Genomic DNA, 23,268 nt, shown 5'->3' on the forward strand with positions numbered 1-23,268 from the left:
CAACCCTTATTATAACTATGTTCTGAAAAACAAGAGTTTAAAGAGTACAGAAAACCTTCTCAGTGCTGATCAGGGAAAATTCTTTCAGTACTTGTGTGTATCAGACTGGACAGGGTATATGGTGTGCATACTCTTTCAAGGTTTGGACAAATTAATGCGATATACCATGCAGAGACATTTTGCAGAATACAATGCAATGCTGAGTAAAACATCAGCAGAATAACTGGATGAAAGAATAGTATAAGACAAAAGACCTTAAACTACTGCATAAAGTACCATTAATTTTTTGCAGTGGGAAACTGGAACTGCACATGTTTCTATTGCCCAGTAGTCCTGAAACAAGAAGCTCTGATCATGTTAATATCAGCACTAAGATCTTATGATACAAACTGGTAGGGCAAGAAGCACTGATGCGTGATGATTGATGTCATATACAACATGATCACATAATAAAGTAATAATAGAAATAACAGCAATATAGAATAAAATACACACAACAGTCCAGTACATTGCTGCTGCCTGTGCTATCAGGCAATAAGAATAACCAACATAAATTTCTAAAAACATGGCATGAATCAACAAACATACTTACATTTTGTCATATATAAGAAATAAAACTGCTAAAGGACAGTAAATTGATTCTTTTCCAAAAACAGCACATTCTAAAGCATTTTATTCTGTTTATTCTACAGCAATTTGCCCACAATAACAAATGACTATAGTATAAACACGTCATAATTTAAAAAAAAAAGGTTTCCAAGTTACTTTTTGTTTTGTGAAATGTTCACTAAGCAAAGTAGTTCATATTATTATTATTATTATTATTATTATTATTTATTATTTTATAATTATTGTTTTATTATTATTACTATTATTATAAGTTACTTATATTATAGCAGCTATAAACAGCTGTTCTTTCAGCAGTTTCTATTTTCTGTTTTCCTGATGTTAATAAAACAACAGAAATGCAGGTCGTCATATATTGGAGACATCACCCAATGCAAATCCCTAAATCCTCAAGACTTTCCTTAAAAGCTTAAAGCTTAACACTGGCTGTTACAAAGAGCTGACGCTGAAGACTTAAAATACTGCTAACTAAATGTTTCTTCACAGATAGTTATCAACAGTTTCAGTCAGACCAGGATTTCACAATCAGAGAAATTCGGAAAACATAAAATAAAGCAAACACTGCAAAAGGAGATTTGGGCCAAGATGCATCATGTCACATCATAACACTGAATACGGCCAAAGCCCTCTTCGATTCACGTGTGCTGAAGATGAGTACAGCTATCACAGAAAGTAAATACTAAGTAGGTAATTACTGGTAGGAGTTTAAAAGAAGAATCCTGTGCTTGCAGATTTCCCAATTCAAGTAGTTTTCTGGGAAAAAAATCACAAAAAAAATCACAAATTCTGTTAAAAAAATTAGGAAAATTTGGCCACAACAATCACAAACAAACAAAACAAACTAAAAAACCTCACCAAAATCCTGTAGGGTGTCAGGACCCGCTTGAACATTTCTCTGGCCAGATCGCCTGGGAGCAGATTTATTCTCACAGCCCTGGCTATATTTATGTCGTTAATGTCGTTAATTATGTATATGTTATGTTCCCTTGTCTAGTGTATATTTAGTGTTGTGTCTCTGTAATGTTTTATTTCTTTGCTTATGTATTCTAGTTTCTGTTATGTTTACATGTCTTTATTGTTCACATGTTCTGTGCTTCTCTTGTTTTATTGTTCTGTTCCCGCCAATACGAGCACCTGTTTAGGTTAGCCCTAATGAGTGGCTCTGTATACCTGTATATCTGTCCTGTGCTCTCAGGTTTTGACGAGTCATTGTGGGAATTCACAGAAGTTATATCTCCGCTACATATTGTACATCTCTGTCGTTGCTCGGTGACGCCACGTCTGCATTTTGTTTTGTTAGTTTCAGTGAGTTTCTGTTGTGTTTATGTACACTTGGTTCTCAGTAAAACACCTCACCAGTTTTACTTCCACATTTGTATAGTGACGTGGCTTCCCGTTCTAATAGAGGGAATGAATAATAATGCATTTACTGTATATGGAATGTCAGTCATACAAGACTCTATGCAAATTATCATTAAAAAATAGAAAACATAATGTATACAAACGAGCAGATTAACATAAACAAAGCTGCTCTTATAGAAAAGGAATCAATAGCTTTTTGCCAATCAGAATTGTGGATTCAAAAGCAGTGTTGTATAAGGGGTGTTAATTTGTCTTTTTAGTCACACCAACAACATATTAAACAAAAGACTGACCAGACATTTTATTCTAGATACTTCACGCTGAATATAACAATGAGGTCACCATCATGGTGATGCAGTTATTGTAATCACTTTGGCCATTTCAGTTGTTTGTTAACTTGGTGGAACATTTCTCAGAACCCACAAGTTCTGCTGATTCTTGTTTGTGTGACTTATTGCCATGTGGACATCCAATTTTGAGAAATGACAGAGAACAAGACAAGCGAAAGAAAAAGAGAATGATCAGAAGAAGCAGCGGCTCTTCCAGTAGAAGGATGATTCAGACTTCATATGATGAATTTCAACAGGAATGTCTACACTCTCCATCTCATCACAGCTTCCACACTCGGGACTCAACCAGAACAGCTTGGCTGAACTTTACCATAGCAGTCAACTTGACCGCTATGTTACTTGCCAAGACCACAGCGAGTCTTCCATTACTGGGTAGGCCCTACCTGATTGTCTCCAAGGGGATGAAATAAGCATTTTGGCTCGATGAGACAGTGTGGCAGGAAGAGATGCATTCTGGGAGCTGCGGTCGCCGGCGGGGGGGAGCTGGATGAGAGATGAAGGGAGTGGCCCCTTGGCGTGGTTTACGGCTCGCTTGTCATTGCTGCAGGCACACTGGCAAGGCAACCAGCATTTTCCCTCGGGTTTGGTGTTCATACTCAACATAATCCTGGTGCAGGCTGTCATTTCTGCAAACCTCCAGCTTTTCTAAAACACTTTTTTTATGTCGTTACTTCCTCAGCTTGCGTGTCACTGTGTGTTTGTATTTAGCTTTGAGGGCAGCCATAACAAAATCCCAAGCTTCTTTTCTTAGCAATTGACGTTGTGATTAGCATGTGTGTTCATGATAGCAAGAGCGTGGGTAAATCGGAGTGCTTGCTTGTTTGATACATCTTGGTGTGTCCTTGAATGTTTGAACAGAGTTTAGTCTGGCCTGATATTCTTTTTTTGCTCTGGTAAGGTCTTAAAAGAGGAGGATTCTTCCCACTCAAGCAATGAGGAAAGGCTTTTTAACCTATCGTAACCTGCAAATCAATAGCACTCTTTGGGGTTTGAAAAGGTTTGATTTAAGGTCCCTGGGATTAAGGAATCATCCCAGTATTTTAAGTATTTTAAACACAAAAACCAGGGCTGCCTAGAGTAACAGATTCTGAATCTGTGCTTTTGTTTGATCATGGTAACTTTTAAGCTGTGTTTTGACAGTACGACAGATGGCTGTGTGATTAAAAGTGGTAGGAGAGAGTATGAATGATTCTCAAATCTCAGGAACACACTCACCAATGTGCCTTTTTAATGTTTGATTAGAGTAGTATGGTGTCCTGGAAAACACAGTATTAATACTAAGGAAAGACAGAAGAAAGCTTAATTTTTTTTTCCTCATAAAGTCTTCTTTATTCAAAATATTCTTCGCTTGTCTCTGTCTCCCTGAGCTTGTTTCTCACTCTCTTGATCTCCTCTTGTCATATTTTCCCCTCTCTTCTTCTCAGGAGTTCCTCTGTGTGCTAAGCTGGGAAAAAAAACACACCCAGTGGTGTTCTGGTGCCTGAAACATGAGCAGAATGAGAAAAATGAACTCCTGTCTATCAAACCGAGCGACCAGCATTGATTCTTCCTGAAATGGAGTCAGTCCAATCTTCAAAACCCTGCCATCCACTCACAAAAACATTTACAGCCAAGTTTAACACAGCGATTCTAAACCTATAGTTACGTCTGGAACTGCTAAAGATGGATTTTTATAAGGCCAATCCTTGAAAAAAGGATCACATGACAAAATTAGAGACTGCTAAATATGTCAGGCTAGACATCGGTGCATGGAAAATATATATATATATATATATATATATAACCTTCCTATGCGTTGAGTTTTATGTGTTATGTGTGAACCTTATGTGAGTTCACTGCAAAAAAAAAGGCATCTGTGCAAATGGAAATATCTTATTATACAGTATATAATAATATAATCAGATTTATATAGTATTTCCTGCTATAAGAGAAAAAAAAAGATTATTAATCTATTTCTAGATATTTACAGTTTCTTGTTATGTTGGCAGATTTTTTGCTTTTTTTTTCTAGAAATTAATGCTTAAAATGAGTAAAATTACCTGACAGTAGAACTATTTCAAGTTTAGTACAAATATCTAGACATAAGTTTTAACAATCTTATGTTTGGTTTGTTATAATCTTGTAATAGGAAATACTCAATACATTTGAATAAATTCAATATCCTCTCTGCTTTTTTTCTTTTTTCAAGAAAAGAGAGCAATTCACTTCTAAAGCCTAAACATGCTGTACGTTTAGTAAACAATATACAGATGAGATCATTCCTCATCAAGGATGAAGTGTGTTTCGGGGGACTGAAGGCTTGTTTGCTCTAAATGAATGTATGGGCTTCAGGCTTCTATGTGCCATGTGAGTGAATGTCTGTGCAGTTGTGAAGTGTATAAGAAGCATGTGAGATAGAGAGAGAGAAAGAGAGAGAGAGAGAGAGAGAGAGAGAGAGCCACCACCAGTTTACTGCTGCCTTACCACAATCAGCCCACATCTGAATAATGTTCCTATGCTCCTGCTCTGACTAATGTTACTCTGAGGATTGTGCAAAGGTCGAGACGAAAGCATCCATCACGCGGTTGAAGTCTCCCGTACTGTCACAGACCAGAAACCAGAAGTCCTTTACAAACAAAGTGCTCTGGCATTGATTAATAGTAGTTTTAGAAAATACAAAGTCGCCTACTCCCTTCATTCCTCCTCCTTCACACACACTTCTCAAGCAATGTAAACACAAACATTGTTCATTGTTCCCACTCAGTGTTCCATGCCTGTGGGAACAATAGGGGAGCTCTGGATATCACTAAAAGTCCTCACTCTGCCTTTTCCTCTACTTGAAATGACATAAGCAGGTGCAGTGATGGACTATCACATTCCCTCACTAATCTTTCTAATTTTAAGCTGACTTGCCCCCACGCCTCTCTTTTTCTCTCTCTTTCTCTCTGTGCTTTTTGTTTGCTGAAACTACCTGTGATTGTCACACACACACACACTCACCTTTGACTGAGTTCGATGTAATGATTCTGTCATGCTCCCCTGCTTTGGTGTCACTCAGGCAGGTGTGAATGTGTGTACATATGATTGATGGCGTTTCACACAAAACTCATGTCCACTGAGCATGTAACCGAGCGCTAATGGTCCTTTGCTGCAGTTGTCTGGAAAACACTTTGGGAACCTGATCACATGCTTTCTTCAACATATGTACAAGTACAAAACTGGATCATTTCTTAAAAGAGAAATAGTGTACCAATTCTCAAGTTAACCGTTCCCTGAAGCCCAATTTCCCTCAATTGGATTACTGTTTGCAGTGATCTACTGCCTGCCACTGAGCCAGTCCATAGCTAGCTGGCAGAGAATGAATAGACATACCAGATCGCCATCTGTTCCTCAGTGGAAACAAAATAGGCTTTTATGTAGCGTTTCTTCACCCAGCTTTGCCTTACATCCTTAAACAAAACTTTCCTAGCTGTGCCCGATGCACTTTTGAACGCCAGTTTGATCTCAATGCATATGGAGTGTGCCGTTGTGGGGACTCTCCCATTCGGCCCCAATCAGCATATGATTGAGCTGGCAAGACATTCCTCCTGAATTGAACAAAATTGGAAATTACCTAGGACGTGTACCTGAACCACAACTTTCCCTTTCACTCTTCCATTATCTGCTCTCGCTTTCTTTCTTTCTTTCTTTCTTTCTTTCTTTCTTTCTTTCTTTCTTCTCTTTGACGATTGAATGTCCTCCTTTTGGAGCCTATGCAAGGTAGAGCCCTGAGAATGGCCCGGCTGTACAAACAGGTAAATCTCAGGAGGATCAAAATTGCCTCAGACTTGACCTATATTCCTGATACACTGCCTCTGCGCTTTACAGATACACTTAACTGCAGAGCTGGAGCTTAAAAGCACTTGGAACCTAAGCCTTTGACCTGCCGAAAATGACCTATAATCCTGGATGAAGTCAGCTATTTACATAGAATTGCTTTAGCCAGTCGAAACTGGTGTCATTATTTATCTTCTCCATAAAGCAATTATTGAGATGAATCTAATTGCTATGGATTAGGCTACCATAACAAAAGCAAAAGAGTACTTAGTTAACTCATTTGATGACTCATTTGATGATTCAGACATTTCTTCTAGTGCAAAAACACCTTATGATGATCGTCTGTCCAATTTGAAATGACCTCAAAAGAAATTGTGCCAAATAAAATGAAAGTAACAAACAATGTTTTTTTTTTCTTTTTTGTAGCCTAGTTTTAGGGTAGGGGTTATCATCAGGTAGATCATGGCCTGGTTGTAAATCATGCATAGTTTTGTTTTGTTTTTAAAACCTTATCTGATGTGGTGATCAACATATGACAAAATACTGGTTGTAGTTCAGTAGTACACATTCTGTCAAATATTTAGGTCAAATATTTACATGAAGAAGCTCATTTAGAAAGGAAGATGTTCATGGACTTTTATGTATTGTCATAGATTATTTCATTTACCTCTGGTCTGATTATTAAAAGGGCCTTAATATAAAAACTCACTGATGATAACAGAAGGACAGTTAGACCATAAGGAAAGTAGGAAATGTTTGCTTTTGTTTTATGCTTCAGGTTCAAAAAGATATGTCATCTAGCTCTGCATCTAATCTCGGATGCTAGACAAAATCTGAAATGCCAATGTACAACAAAACATAAGTGCTTTAAATCTCATTTTTTATTTGTCTGATTTAGAACTGTGATCAAATCAATATGCATTGGAATCAGATATTCTTTCCAATGAAGGTCTTCAGTGTAGGACAGAAAAGCTACTGTGACCATTTCACGCTACAGAATGTAGTTATTGCTATAGCTATCTGTGTGCATCCGAAGATGGATAAACCATTGGACTGGAACCCTACGCCCACAAACTGTCACGATTGTCAGTTGCACGAAACTGGAAACTCTTCAGGAGTTTTAAACGCATCATCTGATTGTTTGGATTCTACAGGATTTGCGGGAGATGTGTGTGTTGCATTTTTCTAGCAGTCTGCCTAGAAACAAAGCCGTCGTGATGCTCTCATGGAAAAAGGAAATCATCGTGTTTACAACTGTGACAATGAGTACTTATGAGGATCAGCTAAATGCTGGATTTTCCAAATAACATGAAGTTCATGGTATAGACTCATTCATTTGCACGAATCTTTCTTAAATGAAAGATCTATGATTGCATTCCAGTCTGTTTTTTAGGAACATAGACATAACATTTTCATACTCTTAAACATGACACTGAACAAAAATGAACTGTGATTGACTGATTGGTTTATGTCAGTCAGACTCCCCCTTGGCTCTAAACTCTCTTGTTGGTCAGTAAAAGCTGATATGGAGTACAGATCTTCTGCCATCAGTCTGAATCTATGGGGTTTTTTTTTTTATTACAAAATGACACTAACTTTATTTTATCACTTCAAAACAACTAAAACGCATTACCTGTGCTTTCACTTAAGGGAAGTTTCTCAGTTCTTTTTCCTCCCCTGAAGAAAAGATGAGATTAGATTTTTTATTCATCCCAAGTGTGGGGGCGTTGCATGACTTATAAATAAGAATAATAAAATTACAATAAAATAACTAAAAATACCAAATAATTACAATAAATTTTTTTAATGAAATAAAACTTCAGAGTTATATAGAATAATAAATATTAGTGGTAAATTGGTGTGTTTATAGTGCAAACATCATTGTTAACTGAATGTTAAGTATATTTGTCCAGTATTAGGATGTAGCTCTTATAAATAATGCAGAAGGCCTTTAAAGAACAACATCCTCATGTTACCCAAAGGTCCAGCTGTGTTCAATTTTTTAAATGACACATTGCTTGAAGGAACCTTCTGAAGATTACCATGATGGAGTTACTGTCCACAGAGATGGAGAGGTCACTCTGGGTCAGTGTGTACCCTGTGTACGGTATCCACGCCAACATCAGTATAACCATGACGACACGGATACTGCCTGAGTCCTGGTAAGCTGCGACATAATCACATTTGCTTGTCTCTGTCCTATGCAGCACAGCAGTGATTTGCCTTGCTCAAACACACTGACATGTTGCCCCATATAAAGCAGACTGAATGATTCAACTCAAAATGAATCTACTGTGGCTCTTTCTCTTTTTTTCTTTCTTTCTCACTCACTTTTTCCACAGTGATGTGTTTGCATGTGGGGATGTTAATAAAACAATGGCAGGAAAGACAGCATAAAGATGAGGGACAAAGGGAACGAGGCATGTTGTCACCAGTTGTGTTTGTATGTGTCTGTGTGTTTGTGTGTGTGTGACACTCTGTGCCTAATGTTATAAAATAAAACTCTAAATGAAATCTAAAAAACTAAGGCAAATGTTACTTAAATATTCATTGACTTAGAGCTTTCTGTGGTGCATGTGTTTATGAAATTTGCATGAAGTTGTACACAATATGACATTATGAATGGTGCTTAAAAGGACTGTGTGTGTGTGTGTGTGCATGTGAGAGAGAAAGAGAGAGAGACTTCATCTCATTCCTAAGTCTCTCACCTAGAGCCCACGCTAACCCACACCATAACTCTGACTCAGTTTGCCATCCTTTTTTCATATTCCTCTTTTTCTTTTTTCCTCTCAGCCTCAGTGACCACCACCTCTGCTCTCATTCCCCCCAATGTGTGTAACTGCCTCTCTTCACACAGCTTCTCTTAGAAAGATGCAGTGGACTGTTTTTTTTCTTCCCATTTTTTCTTTGCTCCTTTTATCTCTGTGTCTGAGGTTTCCTGTGGAGCCTGCTGAGGAACAATTGGAGGAACCACACAATCACAGTGGGCCAAAACAATCTGACCCTTGCTCTATCACTTTCTATCTCTCTCTCTCTCTCTCTCTCTCTCTCTCTCTCTCTCTCTCTCTGAGTAACTCTTTCCCAGTCTCTCACTAATTTTGTGTGGTCACTGACTCAATCACCCATAATCATTGATTGGTAATTTTATGTAAACCCTGTGTACAGTTTTGGATTTTTTACCCAGAAATTCCATGAAGTGTAAATGTAAGATGGCACAAACAGAAAACATTTGCAACATGCTGCAATACACCAGGACGCGCCCTATACAATTTCCAAGTGTGAACTCGGGAAGTAGGAGCCGATACTTTCCTGACAACTTACAAGGTTTGTATCCTTTTGACTTAAAAATTAAAAAGAATGAAATGAAAACTGGAGAAATGTTCTAAATAAGATCAGTCTATCGTACTGAGAGTGGTAGTGCAAGTTCAAGGTTCTTTATTGTCAATACCACCATATGTGTAGATATACAGAGGAATCAGAATCAGGAATCAGAGGAATCGAAATACTGTTTCTCTTCTCTTGTCAGTATTTACATTGTCAATGCAGTCAATGAAGCATAGAATAGATTTTGTGTGACGGTACCATTGGATTTGTTTGAAATCATATCCTGCGGAATAAATGTTTAACATGGCAAATGTGACTACATAAGGAATGGATTCCATTTAAATATTGGTTGAAGAGTGCAAGTGAGAATTATGAACACAAAGAATTACTGGTAAAGGTATGTCAATAATGTCTAGTGTTTTCTGTATGAAAGCATGACTACTCAATCATTCTGTCCCACTCTTCCCATCCTGCACTGCACTGAGCTGGTGAAGGTCAGTGGGCAGCAGGAAAGGTAATTTCCTCTCCAGATAGCAGACTCCATCCTAGACAGAGAAATCGCCGGAAACCGGAAAAGTGCTCATCCCTTCACAAACGCTTACTGTTTATTATATAGTAGTAGTTTGAATGCTGTATTTCTCCCCTTTTCCCAAACCAGTCCTGGTGCGAATCTTGACTGCTGTTAGCATATCATGCAAACATTTGGTAAAAGTTTTCTTTTGGTTTAATATAAATCATTTGCTTTAGGGGGGAATATATAATGTGTGTAGTTATAGAAAATGAGTACACCTCCTTCACCTTCTTCAAGTGCACAGCACTCCAAATTCCCAGAAGTTCCTTTCTGAAATTCTTACCCTCACTACTAGACTTGGTGTAGATTTGATAATTTGATGACAAAGCTACTTTGACAACCAAACAGCTGGATACAAACCGACGCCCTACAGGCTGCCTGGAGCAGCACTGTGTGACTGACAGGCCCCTTAAATGGCTAAGATTAACTCTAATCTGCCAAAGCTCTACCTGCAGCTCCATAACTAACCCTCCGTGCCTGCCTGCTCTCAATACAGAACCGTTTGACCGCTTTGAACCCTGCAAATGAAAGCCCGGCTTCCCATTGGTGCCAAAAAACAACAGTGGCCCGCCAACTGCAAAACACAGAAAAGGTACCCCTCCCGTGGCTGGCTCTGAAACACAACTGTCCTGTCACCAATGAAGACATTCATTTCCTTTCACTCCTCCTAAGGGCACTGGACTCTTTTGAGTGCTGCTTCATATGTTTCTCTGAAAGGCCCGGTGTAGGCCTCAAAGCACCCTGGAAAGAGCTCTCGAGGCTGGTGTGTAAAGGAGGATCCACAAATGGAACAGAACTTTTCTAGCACAGGCCCTTGCTGAGTACATTGAGAGACTCACAATGCCAGGATCCGGGGCATTCGGGGAGGCCGGAGAAGGGAGATGCCTGCCTCGGCCTCCAATAGAGGCATCTGCACTGTACCGCCTGCAGCCGGCCTCCTTTCCATCTCCCCCCATTGACAGCTAACTGCTCTCAAAACAAGGACAAATCAAGCATGAATTCCCCTGGCAGGCATTTCCCTCATTTTGCACTACATTCTTTTCAACTCTCAGTCCCTCCATGTTGTTCTTAATTCACCATTCCTCTGTCTTTTCTCTCATTGGCCTTCTGTTCATTTATCTTACTGATTTCTCTCTCTCTCTCTCTCTCTCTCTCTCTCTTGTTTGGTCCATGTGAGGGAACAAATCAGTAGTCGCACTCTAATGAACAGGATTCCAATAAAAGCACCTTCACACAGCAGTTGAATAGAAGTTTGGGATTACAGCCATCCACTGGCTCACACAACCTGTTCTTGTCCCTGAACAACACACACACACACACACACACAAACACACACACGCGCTATACCACGCACTCGTTCATAGTTATAGTGCTCTAGTTTGGTGGCCTATTCAGAAGGGTACATGACAAGGTCAGAGAAGTCAGTTTGGGCGTCTGTAGAGCAGAATTCAGGGACTTGAACCTCACAAAACAGGGAAATGCCACCCAAGCTCACACTATAGCCTGGATATTTTAGTTAGCACCAGATGCTAGCCGTTACTGAGCCTCTTAAAATGTCAGGTGGTGATCAATGGTGGGTCTGAAATGAATGCGCTACAGTCAAAAAGATTAATTCTACTTGGGCTTTAGATTTGATTTAGGCGGTTTAGTGCCGGGTGGTTCACATGTGCCACAAAGTCACAATCCATGCAGTGAATGTCTGCTAACCCATTTTCATTATTCATTTACAGCTCCAGTGTCTATGGAAAAATGGAAAACTAAATCATTCGGTCTTAAGCCGGTTTTCTAAGCACAAAGCTTAATGATTATCTAAATTACAATGAATAGCAATTCTCTACTGAAATAACTTTGTTGTCAAGGACTTGCCTTAATCTGCCTATGAAAAAAAAGCTTTTTAATTACCATCATGGTAAAGGTGTAATGAATTAGTGGAAAGGTAAGCAAAGGTTTGAGATTTCACTTTTTCATTATATCTGCTCCAAAACAGTCATGCTTCTGCTACTTCATTCTCAGCTGTGCTTGAAAACATTTCCTTTCCTGAAAATAACTTTTGTTATCTAGCAATAACACATATAGCATGTGAAAACAATCTCAGCCTAGTGCAGGAGCAGTGAAGTGTTTGGGTGCAGCTCCATGGTCAAATGAAACCCGGCGTCCCAGGGTGTTTGTGATAAAGTCATTAGAGTTACAGCTTGGTAGAGTTACAGCTTGGCCAAAGCAAACATGGCATAAGCGCACAGCCTCACACTGATGGCTTTGCACACACAGCAGAGATTTATGAAAAGTGGAGCACTATTGAAAGCCACCTGTTTTCCTCATCTTGCTCCATTCCCTCCTTTACACCCCCCCAATCTCTCTCTCTCTCTCTGTCTGTCTCTCTTGCTCTCTCTTTCTCTTCCTTTAACACTTTCCCGCTCTTTCTTTTTGTCCACAGAAACTGACTGCTCGGAAAGCACAGACCTTGGTTGCACAATGTTTTTCAAGGGTACATTGGGCCCCTGCCACACACACACACACGCACACATTTACACGTACACTTACACACACCCACACTCTGCTCCCCCCTCCTCCTCCAGACCCAAGGGATCGCTCATGCAAGGCCAGGGAGCTCTGCTGTGCACATCTGCTCTGCTGGGCAACAGTGAGAGGCCGAACAGAGAGAACGAGGGCCAAGTGGGGGCATTTACAGGGGGCGCTTGGCTTTGGGAGGTCGGGCAGATGCCTGGTAATACTGCACCGGCTGCCATGGTGATAGCCTTACAGTGTTTACAGCCCCCGTACCGTACTGGGACACCTCACATCCCTCACGTCTGCCTCTTTCAGTCTGTCCCTCTCCTTCTAATGGAAATCACTGGTCCTGCTGAGAGAGGAGGCAAGCATTATTGTTTTTCCCTTTTTCACCCCTGTCAGTATGTGAGTGACAGAGAGCTGCAGGGAGTCAAGTTTATGGTGATGGTCTCATGGAGAGGTTTCAGTTTAAAAGGCTAGGGCTGTGACATTGAGAAGATAAAAAGGAGTGGATGATAAGTTGATAAAAAGGGGTGAACTGTGAAGATGTATATATGTATGTTATGAATATTAGAGATATGAACATCAGGCATGATGGTGACAGGCTTTACTAGGGTTTTGATAGCTTGGTGGAGACCAAATATGTCCCCACAAGGATAGGAATGACTGATAGTTGGAGCCTAAAGGTTTCTTTTGGGTACACTTATTAAAGTATAGATTTATGAATATTAATTAACTGCATTGATTACTGTGTCACTGGAAGGATACTGTGTGTGTTTGTGTGTGTGTTTGTGTGTGTGTTTTCTCTGTCCTGTACCTACACTAACAATCCATAGCTAACTTCTCAACCAAGACTAACCCAAACCTCAGCCATCCCATTCCACCCAAACATAAACACCAGCAAAATTAACCATACTCTTCTTCTAGCAGATGAATCAATTTCTGCTAAGTTCTTGCTAAGTAAGGTGGGTTGTGAGACCTCAAAGGAGGTGAATATTATTTGATTAAAACAATGGGCTTTCCACTGCAATTTGCACAAAATGAATCAGACTTTATCAGTGCTAAATCTGCTATAACACCTAATTTACATACTAGTTCTATGAAAGGAAACAGATGCATGCTACATGTCCAGGAACTGCAAGATAAGTTGTTCATCAGTTCAAATAAAAGTACAGATCAGTTATTTCCAAGGGCACTTTTTATGTCTGTCTGCACTCCTACACTGAAACCACTTTATAGCATTGAGTAGGAGATGCTGAACTTGAACATCAGCAAATGGATGTTTGTGTGATGAAGACTTTTCTCATAGTGTGTGTAGTATATCATTTGAATCTGTGTGTGTCACCTATGTAAAAGGGGAAGATACATTTGCCTGGATGTGATTTCCTTTCTCTCCACTTCCGGAGCCCTTTAGGTCACTTATCCATGGCCTTCACACTTCGTCCATCCACCCTTCCACCCTCCCCTGGCTACTACTACATCAAAGCTTGCTTCAGCCCAGCTACCACAGATACAAGAGGAAGCTTACTGCACAGCCCTTTTGTCATGTCACTTTCCCCTTCTCTTTTCCTTAGGGCCCTGTTTTCAAGCGCACCTACCTATCCCATTCATTTAGCACTTGTAAAGCGAGTTTATAATGGACTTGAGTGGCTTGGGTGCATTGTTATGCCTGGGCTGTAAAAAATCGATATTCTTGTGGTTGGAACAATAGGGGCCTCTCTGGGTATGAAATGGCAGGGAAGGTGTGTGTGGGTATGTGTGTGTGTGTGTGTGTTGGTGTACATGAACATGTGGCAGTACTGGATTCGATGTAACTGAAACTTAAAAATTAAATTTGGGGGAAATTTAGGGGGAAGACACATTTTTTATGTCTGTCATAACACATTGTCTTCCTTTCGGTGGAGTACACAACTGACAAAAATACACCAAGCACAATTGGCAGCAATGAAATACCAATATATAACACTTTGCTTATTGTCAGTGTTAATAAGACTACATGACACCAACATAAGATCTTTATGACAACTGACTTTAACCTACATAAACATTTATTAAGGGACTTTTAATGACAAGTTGACATAACACCCAAGTTTTTGTTGGACATAAGCCAATTTTCTGGGCTGACTAACAGGCTTAACAGGCTCTGGCTTTGTAGATATGCACTTCTGGCTATATTATTAAAATTCGAGATGCCTTAAATTGTCTTAGCTTAGGGATGCATGATTTAAAGTCAGAGAATATAAACTGGAACATTTTTCATGCATGACCTATTGTGCATTTGTATTTAAATGGACAAATCCCCAGAGTGGCAATCCAAATTCTAGTGAAAATCCTTTTTAGATGTGTGGAGGTTGTAGCATATGTCTAAGCAGGTACACAGTATTTTAGTCCCCACTTTGCTGTTATAATAGCTTCCAATCTTCTCAAAAGGCTTTCCACTTGTGTTTAGAAGATTTTTGTGTGCTCATTCAGCCACAAGAGTCAGGCACTGATGTCAGGTGAGAAGGCCTGGGGTGAGGTTCCAGTTCATCCCAAAAACGTTAAATGGGTTTGAGGTCAGAGCTCTTTTGAGTTCTTCCACATCAACCGGGGCATGTTCATGACCATGTTCATGACCTCACTTTGTGCACTATTTAATATTGGAAATATGAATATGTCATAATAATAATGATGAAGGACAAGTTGCTGTCTAATATTACGCCCAGGTCTTTCACTGTTGAGCTAGTAGTAATAGTACATCCTTCTAAATGCAAGCTGAAATTTGAGAGCTTTTGTGTACTGGTTTTTGGACCAATAAGTAATATCTCTTTTTTTTTGTAATATCTCTGAATTTAGTAATAGAAAATTAAAGGTCATCCAATCTTTTATATCTTTGACACACTCAGTTAATCTAGACAATTTAGATATTTCATCTGGTTCTGATGAGATATATAGCTGGGTATTGGCACACTGGCATAACAATGGAAACTAATCCCATGTCTTCTAATGATGTTACCTAAGGGAAGCATGTATATTGAGAACAGCAGAGGTCCTAAAACAGACCCTTGTGGGACCCCGAATTTCACTGGCATTACACTGGACAGTTCTCCATTTAAATCTACAAAATGGTATCAATCAGACAGGTAGGATCTAAACCATATTAATGCCTGTCCCTGTATACCTGTGTGATTTTGTAAGCGATCTCCAAGCATATTATGATCTATAGTGTGGAATGCAGCACTAAGATCAAGTAAGACTAAAATTGAGATGCATCCTTGGTCCGAAGCTAAAAATAGGTCATTTGTGATTGTGATATGATGGGGCCTGAAACCTGACTGAAGATATTGTTTTCCTTTAAGAAGAAGCATACTTGTGCTGACACCACCTTTTCTAATATTTTAGATATAAAGATAGGTTTGAAATTGGTCTGTAATTTGTTATTTCATTAGGGTCTAAGTTAGGTTTGGGCCTTTTAGTTTCAGTAAAGGGAGATTTTATTGATGCAGTATACAATTCCGGATACAATGTAAAGAAACACATATAGGTGTGAAGGTCAGGTGTTCACCTTCTCACATTCTTTAGTCCATATCGCTTCTAAGGTGTTTCATATATGAACTCAGTCAAATGGAAAGTGTCATAACACAGACTCATGTGCTCATGTTATGCCATGTCTGATGTTATGCAACCTTGATACATAGTCTGACATTTCTAGTCTTGAAGCCTGTTAGACTTGTAAGGAAATGATTATGTCATGATATACACTATATTGCCAAAAGTATTCGCTCACCCATCCACATAATCAGAATCAGGTGTTCCAATCACTTCCATGGCCACAGGTGTATAAAATCAAGCACCTAGGCATGCAGACTGTTTTTACAAACATTTGTGAAAGAATGGGTCGCTCTCAGGAGCTCAGTGAATTCCAGCGTGGAACTGTGATAGGATGCCACCTGTGCAACAAATCCAGTCGTGAAATTTCCTCGCTCCTAAATATTCCACAGTCAACTGTCAGTTGTATTATAAGAACGTGGAAGTGTTTGGGAACGACAGCAACTCAGCCACGAAGTGGTAGGCCACGTAAACTGACGGAGCAGGGTCAGCGGATGCTGAGGCGCATAGTGCGAAGAGGTCGCCAACTTTCTGCAGAGTCAATCGCTACAGACCTCCAAACTTCATGTGGCCTTCAGATTAGCTCAAGAACAGTGCGCAGAGAGCTTCATGGAATGGGTTTCCATGGCCGAGCAGCTGCATCCAAGCCATACATCACCAAGTGCAATGCAAAGCATCGGATGCAGTGGTGTAAAGCACGCCGCCACTGGACTCTAGAGCAGTGGAGACACGTTCTCTGGAGTGACCAATCGCGCTTCTCCATCTGGCAATCTGATGGACGAGTCTGGGTTTGGCGGTTGCCAGGAGAACGGTACTTATCTGACTGCATTGTGCCAAATGTAAAGTTTGGTGGAGGGGGGATTATGGTGTGGGTTTGTTTTTCAGGAGCTGGGCTTGGCCCCTTAGTTCCAGTGAAAGGAACTCTGAATGCTTCAGCATACCAAGACATTTTGGACAATTCCATGCTCCCAACTTTGTGGGAACAGTTTGGAGCTGGCCCCTTCCTCTTCCAACATGACTGTGCACCAGTGCACAAAGCAAGGTCCATAAAGACATGGATGACAGAGTCTGGTGTGGATGAACTTGACTGGCCTGCACAGAGTCCTGACCTCAACCCGATAGAACACCTTTGGGATGAATTAGAGCGGAGACTGAGAGCCAGGCCTTCTCGTCCAACATCAGTGTGTGACCTCACAAATGCGCTTCTGGAAGAATGGTCAAAAATTCCCATAAACACACTCCTAAACCTTGTGGACAGCCTTCCCAGAAGAGTTGAAGCTGTTATAGCTGCAAAGGGTGGACCAACGTCATATTGAACCCTATGGATTAGGAATGGGATGTCACTTAAGTTCATATGCGAGTCAAGGCAGGTGAGCGAATACTTTTGGCAATATAGTGTATGTACATCATTTGTTATGAAGGATGTATTTAGGTAACATGTAGACATATGAACTCTTATGCAAAATGTTAATATATAAGTATATATAAGGTTATAGGTATATAAGGGACATAAGATTATTCACAGAAAAACAACTGACCACATTTACAGGACCAAACACAGGAACAAATGATCTAATAGAATGTAGAACCATGTAGAAGCCTCCTCTATCAAACAGCTGGTGGCTCTACTTTCAGAAGTACACACTGTATGTGCTTTATGCTGTTGAAGCACTAAGAACACAATGTTCTCAATGAAATGTAAACCCAAACATCCGTCTGAACCGGTTGAACATTATCAGCTAGTCTGAGCTATATAGGAGCATAGCTCCTCAGGGTGTGGTGACAGGAAAATATGAAGACCCCAAGATGGTACTGGTGTCTGATGTGAAACATACCTTTTCTGACTTAACATTTCTGACATGGTGATGACAAATTCTGATGATTAAAAAAAGGCTAGATTAGGGAAAGAACCTGAAGAATATGAAACATCAGGGTGGAACAGTCTGCTGTTTTAATTTCAGTTTTCGTGCTGGAAGTCGACACGGACGTGTTACGAGAAAATGTGTTTTGGAGCAATCCTGAAAGGGCCAAAACTGTAGGATGCTCTGTTTTGCAAGATGTTATGTGTGATCCATGTTTTAACAGTAAAACCATGAATTAGGAAACTGTCACAATCGCATATGGTGAAGCACCAAAACCTCTTCAAAGCATGATTCTGAGTAGTATGTGTTGTCAACCACAAGTTGCAGATAACCACAGAGCCGATCTGAGAAACAGCAAAGGGTGATACTGTGATAACATCAGTGAGTACACCTTGCTCCGAAGTTTCCTTTTTGTAAAGGCGGCTCACTGGTTACGGGAAACATTCTGGCATAGCTTACTGAATCTTTATTTTCAGCTTCTTTCCATGTTTGTGCATGTTGTGTTTGTGGATGTGAAAGTTTCAGAGCAGTTTGCGAGTGCTGCATGGAAATCTGCATTGTGTCAGACATATGGTACTTTTTTTTTTTTTGGAGATTTTCCAAACTGAAACTAGAAAATAGCAAATTGCAGAGTGCAAAATTAATGCAAGTCGTGTGCAGAGAAATAACAAGTTGGAGATTAACCACTAACTCTGAAGGGTTGAGAGCAGGAAAGCGAATAGCGTACTTATCTATAAATCTGCATACAAACAGACAGCTAGACAGAGATAAACAAGATACACAAGATGAAAAACATAAAGTTTGTGTATGTAATGTAATGTAACCCATATACAAGTATACAGAAAGATGAAGAAAGACATCATAACATCCAAGACCATGGAGTGAAATACAAGCCAGTACATAGATGAATGTATTTAACGTCACAGAAAGCAAAGAAGAAAAACTACACTTTCACATTGACACATAAACAATAAGATAAACACAACCTGAAAGGGCTGATGTTGCAAACTGTATACGCTTGTGAACCATCACACTGTACATCCTGGATAATGTATTTTTTTGAGCGTAGGATATGGATGTATTGTGTGTACTGTGTGTGTATGTGTAACGGGAGGAAGTCGGTGGGGTGAGATAAAACCTTGTGCTGTCACGCCACTGTGTGTATTGTTGAGCTGAGAAACCTCAAAGTGCGTAAATCAGATGCAGAGCACACATAGTCGGCTGACGTGAAAGATGCAAAAGCAGATTCCTCTGCCAGCTGCATACACACACACACACATACAGAACTGATCAGATCAAACCTGTATATGTATGTGTGGTGTGTGTTTGTGTGTGTCAACGTAGGTGTTTATGTTGATACCGCCCGCTCAGGTTGCCACAGATTTCCGGTAGAATAACAGCTCCTAGTAATCACCTGTGTGTGTGTGTGTGTGTAGTACGTGCATCTTGCTATGCAACTTTGTGCAGATGAGCCTGTGTGCACTTACATAACACACTTACTACGGCTTGGTCTAGGTCGCACTTATCTATTTATGTTATCATGTACTTTTATACATATACTGTTATGCATGTTTTTAAAGCATATTGTGAATTATATACACAGTATATATATACATAGTATACGTATTGCATATCTTGCCATTACAAACAGACTCAATTTCATTGTAACTTTCATGCTGCTCTTTGTACAATTACCTAGGTATTTGAACAATTAATACTATCTGCACTGTCACTTTGTTACATATAAAATTGCACATCAAGGGCTGCACTGCAATTAACCTCATTTCTCCTATTACTCTTATTTTATTTATATGCTTCTTATATATCTTGTAGGTTTTTTCAGTTTTCACATTACCCTGTGTATACTGACTATATGTAACATACAGTGTGCAATCTACAACCTGTTTTTGTGTTACTCTCTCTGTTGCTGCTGGATATCTGGAATTTCCTTCAGGATCAATAAAGTATCTATCTATCTATCTATCTATCTATCTATCTATCTATCTATCTATCTATCTATCTATCTATCTATCTATCTATCTATCTATCTATCTATCTATCTATCTAAACTAAACTAAACTAAAGTGAGACAAAAGATATACATTTAATTTAGCTTTACATTTGACCTATTTTGAGTTTGCTATGAAGATTATATTGAAATTACTTTAAGGACAAGCCATGCATACTTTATAGTCAAACGTATGATGGATACCTCACTATCACACCAATAATAAATGTAGTTCTTCCTTAAAACATTACCACAAAGCTGAAAGGAATTAATTACATAGGATGCCACAGTCCCAACCTGTTCCAGCATGACAATGCCCCTGTGCACAAAGTTCCATAAAGCCCTTGTTTGTCAAGATTGGAGTGGAAGAACTCGAATGGCCTGCACATGTAACACCCTCCCAGGTCCGACATGCACCCACTCCAAGCAGGTCTCCAACCCTGGTCTCCGGCATGGAAGCGGGCACAGTAACAAGGAGGCTAAAGACTGCAGCCACTAGCATCAGTTGCTAGTGCGCCTCTTGAGATCAGGGGAGTAAGGTTTACCTGCACAGCACCTACCACTGGCCTCCGTTACACACAGTTCCCTGCCATGATTATTTGGAATACTGGCAGTGCACCAGGCACCATACACTAGTGCCCAACTTCATTACTGTACTTTTGGCTAAATGAACAAACCCCCACTTGAAAATCTAGTGGAAAACCTTCCCAGAAGAGTGGAAGTTATTATAATAACAAAGAGAGAACTTAAAGTGATATGGGATTTTTAAAAGCACATTTGAGTGTCATGATCTGATGTCCACAAACATATACTGTAGTATGCATATAATTACTGGCCATTAATTGTTAGGGATCAGTGTAATTACTGAATTTCTATACTGTTTCTATAGTGTTTAGCTTCATGACACCAAGTAGGTGACTTCAGTGACTTTTATATAAGAAATGTTTTGGAACAGAACGGTGTGGTTCTTCTCACCTCAGAGGTGAAACTCTAGTGCTTAGGCACTGTTACAAAGAGAACAGAACAGAATAATGTGGTATACCACTCTCCAAACAATCAGAGCAGAAAGGTTTCTCTTTCAAACATGTTGTCTGTTAATTCAGAAAGCTTCCATTTTACACCAGTAGCTTAATCAAAATTAAGGCATGTATTATAAAATGGCCTTATAAATCTTTTGGCTGGAGTCTCATCACTTAGAGGTTGTGTGCTGTTGCTGAAGATGGCTCCACATGGACAGTCTGGAAATACATATGATTGCTGTGGATTGTACCATTTAGAAATCATGAATATGGCTTTGGACCTCAACTGATACACACAGATTTACACTTAAATCTCCATCATTGAACAGCTGATTGAGCTATAGAAGGGAAAAACATGTATAATAGCACTGGTTGCCCTGGGGTTCCCTTTCGAGTCTGGTTCCTTTCGAGGTTTCTTCCTAGTATCTTGCTTGCTCATTAAGTATACATTTAAAATGTACAATTTATCATTATCCATCATGAGCCAGGACAGATGATGTCAGCAGAACCAACTCCAGCTCCAGCTTTTTGGAAGGGGCGTCTTATATTGTCTTAGGCTTATCATTAATTATTGCTATTGTTGTGTAAATGTACATTGAATTTGGTAAATTTTAATACTCATATTGTCCGTATGCACTTATATTGTGATTTTCCAGAGATGCGTTCTGCCTAAATGAATGAACAGGGAAAAAAAAAGAAGGGGGTGAGGAGGTTCATGGAGCGACAATGCACCTGTCCCATGGATGTTGTTGCATTTAACCAAAGTTGGCAGCACTTCTGCTCGACTTCGTCTGCATTAGTGATGGTGGCCCTCTGATCCCATTACCAACTGCACCATGCTGGACAAAGAGGAGGAAGGGGACCAGAAAAAATAACTCTTCATGCATGCATGGTCAAACCTCACAGAAGTCTGAGACAACTGGTTTGACGTGTGGCCTGAAACACACACACACGCACGCACACACACACACACACACATTGTGCAAGCCTGCCTATTAAAGCCTGAAACCTGACTTCCTCGTTCCAGTCTGTGCAAAACTCTTGACACAAAGGCCTTGTCGAGGCAAAAACATATTCTAGGGTCTTTTCTGATACCCATGAAACTCCCGCCCTCCCTTGCACACCCATCCACATGCACACACACACACACACACACACACACACATACACACGGATTAAATGCTCAATGAGTCTGTTATTCACAGAGACCTGAAGCATACAAAAGACAGGACAGTAATGTCTAGTGACAGGATGATAGCACACACACACACACACACACAAATGACCAACGTTTCAAGACACACTGGCAAAGTTACCTGCTCCTAATGACATATGCGGTTTCCCACAAGAACGCCATAATATTGTCGGAGAAACAACTCTGGAAGATGATAATATGCAATTTCATTCAAGTTATATGATTATATTCAAATTTACATCCCCATATATGATACCATACCTTCTCTTCCTTAAATACATCTCATCACTGTTTCGCTTGCCTCCAGGACCCAATAGTGGACGACGTGGTTGTGTACATGGGCAGGCGTACACTGGACAAAGCTAATCTTAGCATGTGTGTGTGACTGTTTGGCAAGATGTGCTTCCTGAAATCGTATACTAGGGGAAAGGGCAATACTTGAAGATTTAAATAGGGATGTGAGGATTTTATGCTCACACTCGAATGCGTGGTTCCTTATAAACACATACATGCTATTAAAATATGAGGGGCACAAGCAGGCAAGTAAAAAAATGTAAACATACTAACATTAGAACAATTACAGATGACATAAATACACACATACACACACTACAGGAGTCAGATGAGATGTAATGTCAGTCCCTTGGAAGTGAGTGTGTGTATGAGTGAGAAACATTTTGGTCAGCTTCGAGGTTAAGATTCACAGGTGCAGACACAGTAACTCAAACCCAGTGCCAAAACTTCAGTCATATAATCTCTCTGTATCTCTTACATTTTCTCTGACCTGCTACTATCCTCGTCTAAGCCCAGGTCACCATGCTTTCTGCTTCACCGTACAGGCCACTTGTTTATTTTAACCTTATGTCAACTAAACATGCTAGTAACCTGTGATTACTCTGCCATTCTGACATCAACCAGGTGCGAACTATTCAGGAAGATACAGAGCGCTGTATGCGCTGATGTTATCGATGAAATTCTGCTTCTCTCTCTCGCCCTCTCCTGTACAATGGAATCTGATGACATAACTGTAAATTTCAGTCAGGTTTGTTTATACACTAC

At 39.9% G+C, this 23,268-nt stretch overlaps 1 long non-coding RNA gene across 1 annotated transcript; it reads right to left on the bottom strand.

Moving 5' to 3' along the window:
- Positions 1–3,564: 3,564 nt before the first annotated feature.
- On the bottom strand, positions 3,565–22,749 carry LOC131347241 (uncharacterized). The gene is made up of 3 exons (XR_009203721.1): positions 22,471–22,749; positions 22,331–22,392; positions 3,565–3,819 (listed from the first exon to the last, which is right to left on the bottom strand). It is a non-coding gene; the product is annotated as an uncharacterized LOC131347241 (long non-coding RNA).
- Between the last annotated feature and the right edge of the window lie 519 nt (positions 22,750–23,268).

Source organism: Hemibagrus wyckioides, linkage group LG03, assembly GCF_019097595.1.
Source record: "Hemibagrus wyckioides isolate EC202008001 linkage group LG03, SWU_Hwy_1.0, whole genome shotgun sequence".
Taxonomy (NCBI): Eukaryota; Metazoa; Chordata; class Actinopteri; order Siluriformes; family Bagridae; genus Hemibagrus; species Hemibagrus wyckioides.